Consider the following 9,993-nt stretch of genomic DNA (forward strand, 5'->3'; position numbering starts at 1 on the left):
TATCAGCTGATCCTAGAGTAGTACAAAGAATTGATATCTTGATCGCCGATATACCTGAATTTTATGGTTTGATCTTGAGTAGGGATTGGTCTGAAAAACTACATGGGTATATTTCTACCGATTGGTCCCATATGTGGCTTCCCTATAAGGGTAAGCCAAATCAAATAAAAATCGATCGGGAAAAACACATGACCCATACAGTTACAGAATTTGAACAAGAAAACCAACCAATAGCATTTAATAACAACATTTTGGGGAATTATTCATCAGAGTCGTTCTTTGGCAACTTCGCTGCCCAACCATCTCCTTTCTCAGTAAACCATTCTACATCTCAGATTGAAAATTATTCACAAACAGATAGGTTAAGATGTTTTAACGATACTGAGGAAACTGTAAATAAAATTGTTAATACTTCTTTATTTTGGTCATTATATTTCGATGGGTCCAAATCTAGTGAGGGCTCAGGAGCAAGATGTATTTTGATTAGCCCGCAAGGAGAAAAAACAATGCTGTCCTTGATGAGCCCCAAAAATGGACAATTATTTGGGCTCATTCAACCTCCTAATTTGACTTAATCCACCATTCTCATTAGTTTATTGCATGTTTTTGATTATATTTATGTTAATAGAGTGAATTTGGTTAGTCATTATGCCAACAAGTCTAATGGGTGCTTTGTGTAGCCTTTTTGGTCAACTTGGAGACAAAATTGAAGGTCTTAATGAGCACTTGGCAGCCAAATTCGTGGGAGAACAAGCTAGAGGATTTGTAGGAAGGTGTCCCCCTCATTTATGGGCCCTTACCTCGAATTCTCCACCATCAGCTCGGAGTTCAAAGGCCACCAAATCAATGAGCACAAGGGCAGCCAAGCAAGTCAAGTTGGACTACTGTTAACTACAAGTCTTGCGCAGCCAAGTCCCTAAATTTTAGGAGGACTGTTGGGTCCTCAAATTGTATAAATAAGAGGGCTTAAGACCTCATTTGAGTTAGTCAATTTGGGGTTAGCCAGTTAGTCATTTTGTTAGCCAGTGTAAGCCAATTTTGGCATGTTGTTAGACTCATGATCATGATATTTTAATAAAGGCAGTCAGATTTGGATTCGATTCTGAGTTCTTAGGGGAGCTATAGCTCTCAGGTTAGGGCCCAACCTGAGAGCAATAGACCTCCTTTTCCTTGTGTTGTTACTTGTCTTTCCTTTCAGCACTTTATTTCCTTATTTGACATGCATTTGAAAAAACACAGTCTGCTGATTTAATTTCTTTAATGTGATTGATAGGATTAGTTTATGGTTAAAGTGCTTTTAGTTGCTTAGATTAGAGTAGGAGGATTGTAATTCATTAGAGCTACAAAAAAGGTTGATAGTGCACTCGCTGCCATCTCTGTTTAGAGATTGGGGGTGTGGGCTGTACCAACCACCAAAAAAACGCAGTCTTATACTTTCATGCAAGTTGCAACACAGTCATTTCACTTGTAGATCCATCCATGCATTCTGATCTTGAGCATTACTTCTTCGTTCCAACACCATGCACGATTTTTCTCCACACTTTACATTGTTGTTCATTGGTTTAATAACACAGTTAGAATAGGTTGATGGAATTCTCGGTTTTGTGCAAGATATAGAGGATTTGTTTCTTTTACACTGCTTAGCATCACTTTATCGTGTTATTCTTCTTCTCAACCATGCCTGAAGCCACTTGCTCAACCTCTGTTCAGCTCATTAGCCTTCCAACTCATCTACTTCTCACGTAGATCCATCTTTTCAACTTTTCCTTGCTTCCACCCTTCTATTCACCAACCAACTGTACCCACTCTTTCCTCATCTCATATCTCTGTCCCTGAGCCACCACAAACTCCACCTTCACCTTACCCATCCACCCATACCACTCCTCCACTACTCCATCACCCAAAACTCCAACCATAGCACATCCTGTAGAAGTTAGCAGACTTCCTGTAGAAATCCCAAGCTTCCTGTAGGATCCCCTGCAGACATCCTGTAGAAGCCTGCAAACTCGGTTGCTGAGCATCTGAACGTTGTGGACTCCTGTGGAATGATGTTAGGGATCCCCTGGAACCTCTCCTAGCCCTCTTGACCTTTCCCAAGCTTTCTCTCCCTTCGCACCACCTCTGCACAGCCAAACCCTAATAAGAAACAAAATCATAATCACTCCAACCACTTAAGCAAAAATATAAAAACATGTTCTTTTCAATAGAAATAGTTTGAGTTCATGCATTTCACATCATTAGAAGTAATGGCATCATTCTTAGACATTTGCACTCCCACCATTGCATCATAGAGATTAAGCTAGTCAGATTAGGGTTTACTAGGGTTTCCATGTTTTGGTTGGTTTTCAGTTCATTTTTGCAAAGTAGATTAATTTCCTTTGAGATAGCCTTCGTCCATCATTTAGAAAGCTTCTTCTGAGAACATATAGAAGTTGGCTTGAGCCCTAGCGGACTTGTGCCAGCTGACCAAGTGACAGCTGCGACAAGAGCTAGTACTTGTGCATACAGCACCGTCGCTTCCAAGTTTGTTACGAACTACCGGGTTGATAAAATTAGAGATAGGAAGCCCCAGGAGTTGTAGCATTATTGCTACAATACTGGAGTCCACCATCTTTTTGGCGCCGTTGCCGGGGAAGCGGCAGAGTATTGGTGATTGTTGCTATTCTTCTCTTTTCTACTACAACCTTCTGCTAAGTAGTTTATTTCATTTCCATTATGCAATTTCATTTATGCAAAAGTAGATTAGCATTTCTTGCTTTCATAGATTAGCATTTCAATTCCGCAATTTCATTTCTGCAAGCGTAGATTAGCATTTCAATTCCGCAATTTCATTTCTGCAAGCGTAGATTAGCATTTCAATTCTGCAAGCGTAGACTAGCATTTCATTCCTACAATTTCATTTGAGCAAAATAGATTAGTCCTTTCCTGCTTTCATTTCAATTCCGCATTTTCATTTTCGCAAGATAGTTAGTTGTAGTTCAATCTATTTCAGTTTTGCAAGTAGAAGTAGAAAAAAGCAAAAATCAACCAAAAAGATTTCATTTCATGCCTTGTAGGAGTAGAGATAAGTTAGAAAAATGATTGCACAACCCCCCACTGCTTCACATAGCCAACGTTATCTCTTCTTCGATGGCTGTGATTAAAGAACCCCTGGGTGGACATCAAGGCATATTTAAAGAACCTCTAGGGGAGAAGAAGAAGAAAACATTCCTCTGGAGCAAATGGCTACAAGTAGAGATGTTGGGAGCAACATCTTGTCCAAAGATGAATTTGAAAATCAGATCAAAGATTTCAAGAGTGATATGAGGCAGTTTCTTGCCATGCAACTAGATACCTTGCGGATCCAAAAGAAGCAAGAGGAAGCCAAGAGGGCTTTGGTCATCTTTTGTCCTAGGTGCACTAGAAAGCATCCTAGGAACGAATGTCCAATGCACTCCCTAGAAGTGTGTTTCATCTGTGAAGAATACCATCCTACAGATCAGTGCCCTTCCTTGCCCAGAATCAAAGCTGCATATCAAAGAGCCAAGGGAGCCACTGAATCACTCTATTATATGAACCAAAGTTGGCCGCATGAACCTAGATCTTATCAGCAGGAACTGCAAGGGACACCTGAGACCTATTATGACCCCTACCAAGCCACTTTCATGCCTTCTTGGGGTCCCCCTGCTCATCCTTCCTGGTTCACACCTCCTCCTTGTTCCTTCACAGATCCATATTATACCCAACCAGTTGCTCATTCATTTCACTCTTATGCTCAGCCACAGCCTCAGTGGAATGCACCTTATCAGGAGTGGAGGCCCCACTACAACTCTCATCCCGCTCATTTTCCTCCACCACCTGCTCATCCACAACCATCGCCTCCTCCTCCACCAAGGCAACCCCAAATACCTACCCAACCACAATGCCATCCATCTCCATCTCAATTTCACACCTCCACTCAACTACCCGTACCATTTCCAAAACCACACAATGGAGCAGCTCAACCCCATTGCAAATCTGAGGCACAACATGTGCAAATGACTCCTCTTGAGCTCAATGATCTTCACCATAGCTCAGGAAAAGCATTGCAAAAAAGAGATCATCTTGAAAGCATTGAAGGATCACAAACAGCAAAAGAAGAATCAAAAGAGGAGATCAAAGAACCATGGGCTGCACTTGATGAAGAGAAGAGATCATAATCAGAGATCGAGAGAGTTCCCTCATGGTTACCATCAAATCTTCCATGTATTCAAGAGAAAGATCAACAAAAAGAGGAAGATCAGAAGGTCATGATAGAAGGTGACATGAAGAATGATACAGATCAGCAAAAGAACCAAGGATATCAAAGCTATATTGAGATATGGTTTCAGAAGGTCACTAAGTTGCAGCAGTACTTTCTTCCTCAGTTTTGTTTGATCCCTTCAACGCCAGATCATTTGGCCTCTGAGATCTGGATACTTGTCCAAGCATGCATTTCGAGCCTTCACATCATTTTTTCTCTAATCTCAATGTGCACATGGCTCCATTGGAAGTATTCTTATACTTGAAAATGATTTTGTTTTTCAAGTAGGGTAGGGTAGAGGAAAAAAAAATGAAAAAATGAAAATAAAAATAAAAATAAAAATCTAAGGTGAAAACCTCCTCTGAGGCGCCTTAGATTGGCTCATTGATTGAAAACCTCCATGAGGCGGTCAATGGGTTGGAAAAAAAGAGAAAAGAGAATAAGATCTCTGGGTGAAAACCTCCCTTGGAGGCGCCCAGGGCAGGCAATTAGGGTGAAAACCTCCATGAGGCGCCCTAGTTGTTTTTAAAAAAAAAAGAGAAAAAAAAGAAAAAGAAAAATAAAGCTAATCTCCATTGAATAATTTCATGTTGCAGCAATGACATTGCAGGTTGCAAGAAGGACGTTTCATGACAGGAGGAGCACTCAAATCAAGGTCAAAGGAATTTTCTTGTGCCTTCTACAGGAAGCTCTGTATTTCTACAGGAAACATCCTGTAGAATCTTTGGACGAGCCAAATCCAATTTCAAAAGTGAATCTAATGGTGGGAATCTGTTGATCAGGCCTACAAGCACTTGTGTGTCCATCCCTTGCCTCTCTCCATCATTGTTTTCACCTCATTGTGCTTCTACAGGAACTTCCTGTAGAAATTGTGGGAAACTAGACATGTATTCCAAAAAGTGGTTTGGCGAACATTGTAGCTTCCTCAACGGTTCAGAAGCCCTCATGCAATCTTCCAACTCCTCCTCCATCATCTCCATACCTGCATCACAGCCCAAGCTCAGTTTTCCCTTCCATGCAAACACATGCAAAGTGCCTTGAAGCAAAAAGACCTAGAACAAAATTTGTTTTTGCCATAACTTGAAAACCATGCATCCATTTGACAAATCATTTTATGGGGAATTGTACAAGGGTGATGGCAACATGCTTGAGCAGTTTCAGCCAATTCTGGTGCACGGTTTCCAAGAAATCAGCCTTCATCACCATCAGCCATTTTTGCATTTTCTCCATATCCGTGCATCCGTTTCAAAACCTATTTCATGGGGATATGAATGTGAGTAATGGTAACCTACCCAAGCAGTTTCAGCCGATTCTGATGCACGGTTTCCGAGAAATTGAGCTTTGAAATCTTCAGCCATTTTCCATTTTTCTCGAAATCCGTGCATCCATTGATCACGATTTTGTTATGGGAGATGCATAATGATGATAGGAACATGCTCACCAAGTTTCAGATCAATCCGGTTTACCGTTTGAGAGCAATGGCGAAAACAAGTTCTGGTTTTGTGACCATGCAACAGCATCAGCTTGAAGGTGCAGATCTGAATGTGAAAACAACTGCATGCAGCTCAGATCCAGCCAGAGGACACCTGCACAAGGAAAAGCAATCAAAAATCATCAGCCACGCCCTCATGCAATCAAAGGATCCAAGCATGCAGCAGCAGAATCAGAGCATGCAGCAGCAAAAAGCTTTACAAGCAGCCGTTTGATTTCAGGTACGTGACTAAACCTTGTTCATCTATTGCATGAATCTAGTCTAAGCATTGCATGAATGAATGGAATGGTGAAATTAAGCCATGAATGTAGCAAGACACCCAGTTCTCTAGCGCTCAAGGAAAAATCACGCAGCATACGTGTATGGTCATTCATGAAAAATTTGAAAAACACAGTTAGTGGTAGATCTGTTGAACTCCAGTGCACAGGACATCAGCTGATTGACAGATAGATGAAGACATGCAGTTCATAACATCACTGCAGTTCTAAAAATCCAGCGCACATGTTTTTCCACCTCACTCCACCAAAAATCACGCAGAATTAATGAGCGCTCAGCTGGAAGTCATGAACTGTTAGTCAACTTGCACTTGCATCATGTTAAACTGAAGTATACATCCTCTGCGTCCACAATCGGCTTAACCTATCGTCCTCCGCTGAGTTTCCTACCTGTTCTCAAATTTCACTCGTGCATCGGGCTCACTCCAAGGCAGAATCACACTCTACAGGAAACGGGTGGGGTCTTCTACAGGAAAGTGCAGCAGAGACTTCCAGAGCAGAGAAGCCTAAGGTTCTTCATCAAGTTTGGAGCTTGAAGAAAGATGGAAAATTATCATATGGCCAAGGGTGAAAAACTTGTCCCTCCTTATGCTAGACGGGGTATAATTCCTCTTGCAATACCACTGTCAGAAGACCAATCAGGTGCTTTCACAACTCTTCTAAGATGGCCAACCAGTCCAGAAAGCATGGAGATGCCCGTTGTACGAGTTCAGAAGTATGGTGTGTCACGTTTAGCTAAGACTGTAAGCCACTGATTTCAAATTGAAAATGAAGCTCTTGAAGTCTTGCATGTGGATCAATATATTCATAGGATTCTGGTAGAAGAAGATTGGAATGGCTATGAGGACGCAGCAAATAGCCTCTATGCTGCTTCAGGAGATGCTGGCAAGAAATTGTATAAACAAGGGGATGTATCTGAATCTAAAATTGGAAATCTTGATGTTTATTTGACAAAGAAGGTTGCATTGTTTCCAGATGTATTTGAGCGTATTGCATTGGGTCATTTGGAAAGAGGCGACCAGGTTTCTGCATTGGTGACAGGAGAGCTTTACGTGAATAGGAAGCACTTTCCTGGATTTGGTCGGCCATTTGGGTTTAATGCAGAGTTTTTTTTCTGAAAATTGGTCGCAAACTTGAAGCTAAGGATGCTGCCAAAGTAGCATTAAAATTACCGTGGTGGACAATAGGCTGCAGATATGAGGAAGTTGCTAAAATTGCAGGCTGGGGAGACGAACAAATTGAATACATGAGAGAAAGAGTTACAGATGAGGGAAGGCGTGAGGATATTCAAAAGGGGAAGGCACCTGCTCAGGTGGCTCTTGACCAGGCTGCATTTTTGATGGATTTAGCTTTTCTTGATGGATCCTGGCATGACATCCAGGATCAACTTGCAGCTTACTACAAGGAAGTTGGGTTAGATACAATAGCTCGCTTTATACTTTATGATTGCTAAAATTAAGTGCAAATCCACACACATTGTTCTCAAGGAAACAGAAAGGTCCTGATTTGGGATCAATCTTTGTATCATAAAATTAGAGCGCACGTCTGAATCAGTGTTCCGCCAATTGGAATTGAAGTGTAGTAGCTAGAGCCAAGTAAGGATACAGAAAACTGGTCAGAAAAAAAACAAGTAGGGACACACCCAAGACAGCCACAGCACAGTTCAAGGAGAAAGCACCCTCATCCGAGCAGGCTAAGACAGTGCCGACTGTTTCTACAGGAAGACAGAGAACAGTTAGCAGACTGTTTCTACAGGAAGCTAGCATATTGTTTCTACAGGAAGTTAGCAGACTGTTTCGACAGGAAGCTAGCAGACTGTTTCTACAAGAAGCCAGCGAACTGTCTCTACAGGAAGTTTGAAAAGAGGGAAGCCAAAGGAGAAATCGGCCGAGATGTTAGCCAAAGAAGCCACCAGGGCCATCAAAGATGAGGAGAGAGATTGGTTGCTCAGAGGATGAGCAACACTTTCAGTAGGGGGGTGATGATGAGCCCCAAAAATGGACAATTATTTGGGCTCATTCAACCTCCTAATTTGACTTAATCCACCATTCTCATTAGTTTATTGCATGTTTTTTATTATATTTATGTTAATAGAGTGAATTTGGTTAGTCATTATGCCAACAAGTCTAATGGGTGCTTTGTGTAGCCTTTTTGGTCAACTTGGAGACAAAATTGAAGGTCTTAATGAGCACTTGGCAGCCAAATTCGTGGGAGAACAAGCTAGAGGATTTGTAGGAAGGTGTCCCCCTCATTTATGGGCCCTTACCTCAAATTCTCCACCATCAGCTCGGAGTTCAAAGGCCACCAAATCAATGAGCACAAGGGCAGCCAAGCAAGTCAAGTTGGACTGCTGTTAACTACAAGTCTTGCGCAGCCAAGTCCCTAAATTTTAGGAGGACTGTTGGGTCCTCAAATTGTATAAATAAGAGGGCTTAAGACCTCATTTGAGTTAGTCAATTTGGGGTTAGCCAGTTAGTCATTTTGTTAGCCAGTGTAAGCCAATTTTGGCATGTTGTTAGACTCATGATCATGATATTTTAATAAAGGCAGTCAGATTTGGATTCGATTCTAAGTTCTTAGGGGAGCTATAGCTCTCAGGTTAGGGCCCAACCTGAGAGCAATAGACCTCCTTTTCCTTGTGCTGTTACTTGTCTTTCCTTTCAGCACTTTATTTCTTTATTTGACATGCATTTGAAAAAAATACAGTCTGCTGATTTAATTTCTTTAATGTGATTGATAGGATTAGTTTATGGTTAAAGTGCTTTTAGTTGCTTAGATTAGAGTAGGAGGATTTTAATTCATTAGAGCTACAAAAAAGGTTGATAGTGCACTCGCTGCCATCTCTGTTTAGAGATTGGGGGTGTGGGCTGTACCAACCACCAAAAAAACGCAGTCTTATACTTTCATGCAAGCTGCAACACAGTCATTTCACTTGTAGATCCATCCATGCATTCTGATCTTGAGCATTACTTCTTTGTTCCAACACCATGCACGATTTTTCTCCACACTTTACATTGTTGTTCATTGGTTTAATAACACAGTTAGAATAGGTTGATGGAATTCTCGGTTTTGTGCAAGATATAGAGGATTTGTTTCTTTTACACTGCTTAGCATCACTTTATCGTGTTCTTCTTCTTCTCAACCATGCCTGAAGCCACTTGCTCAACCTCTGTTCAGCTCATTAGCCTTCCAACTCATCTACTTCTCACGTAGCTCCATCTTTTCAACTTTTCCTTGCTTCCACCCTTCTATTCACCAACCAACGGTACCCACTCTTTCCTCATCTCATATCTCTGTCCCTGAGCCACCACAAACTCCACCTTCACCTTAACCATCCACCCATACCACTCCTCCACTACTCCATCACCCAAAACTCCAACCATATCACATCCTGTAGAAGTTAGCAGACTTCTTGTAGAAATCCCAAGCTTCCTGTAGGATCCCCTGCAGACATCCTGTAGAAGCCTGCAAACTCGGTTGCTGAGCATCTGAACGTTGTGGACTCCTGTGGAATGATGTTAGGGATCCCCTGGAACCTCTCCTAGCCCTCTTGACCTTTCCCAAGCTTTCTCTCCCTTCGCACCACCTCTGCACAGCCAAACCCTAATAAGAAACAAAATCATAATCACTCCAACCACTTAAGCAAAAATATAAAAACATGTTCTTTTCAATAGAAGTAGTTTGAGTTCATGCATTTCACATCATTAGAAGTAATGGCATCATTCTTAGACATTTGCACTCCCACCATTGCATCATAGAGATTAAGCTAGTCAGATTAGGGTTTACTAGTGTTTCCATGTTTTGGTTGGTTTTCAGTTCATTTTTGCAAAGTAGATTAATTTCCTTTGAGATAGCCTTCGTCCATCATTTAGAAAGCTTCTTCTGAGAACATATAGAAGTTGGCTTGAGCCCTAGCGGACTTGTGCCAGCTGACCAAGTGACAGCTGCGACAAGAGCTAGTACTT

At 41.5% G+C, this 9,993-nt stretch overlaps 1 pseudogene; it reads left to right on the top strand.

Moving 5' to 3' along the window:
* The first annotated feature begins 6,570 nt into the window (after positions 1–6,570).
* On the top strand, positions 6,571–7,586 carry LOC149157135 (protein IN CHLOROPLAST ATPASE BIOGENESIS, chloroplastic pseudogene; annotated as a pseudogene).
* Positions 7,587–9,993: the final 2,407 nt, after the last annotated feature.

Source organism: Pinus tabuliformis, chromosome 9 (assembly GCF_031772625.1).
Source record: "Pinus tabuliformis cultivar Carrire ecotype Pingquan chromosome 9, CPIR1, whole genome shotgun sequence".
Classification (NCBI taxonomy): Eukaryota; Viridiplantae; Streptophyta; class Pinopsida; order Pinales; family Pinaceae; genus Pinus; species Pinus tabuliformis.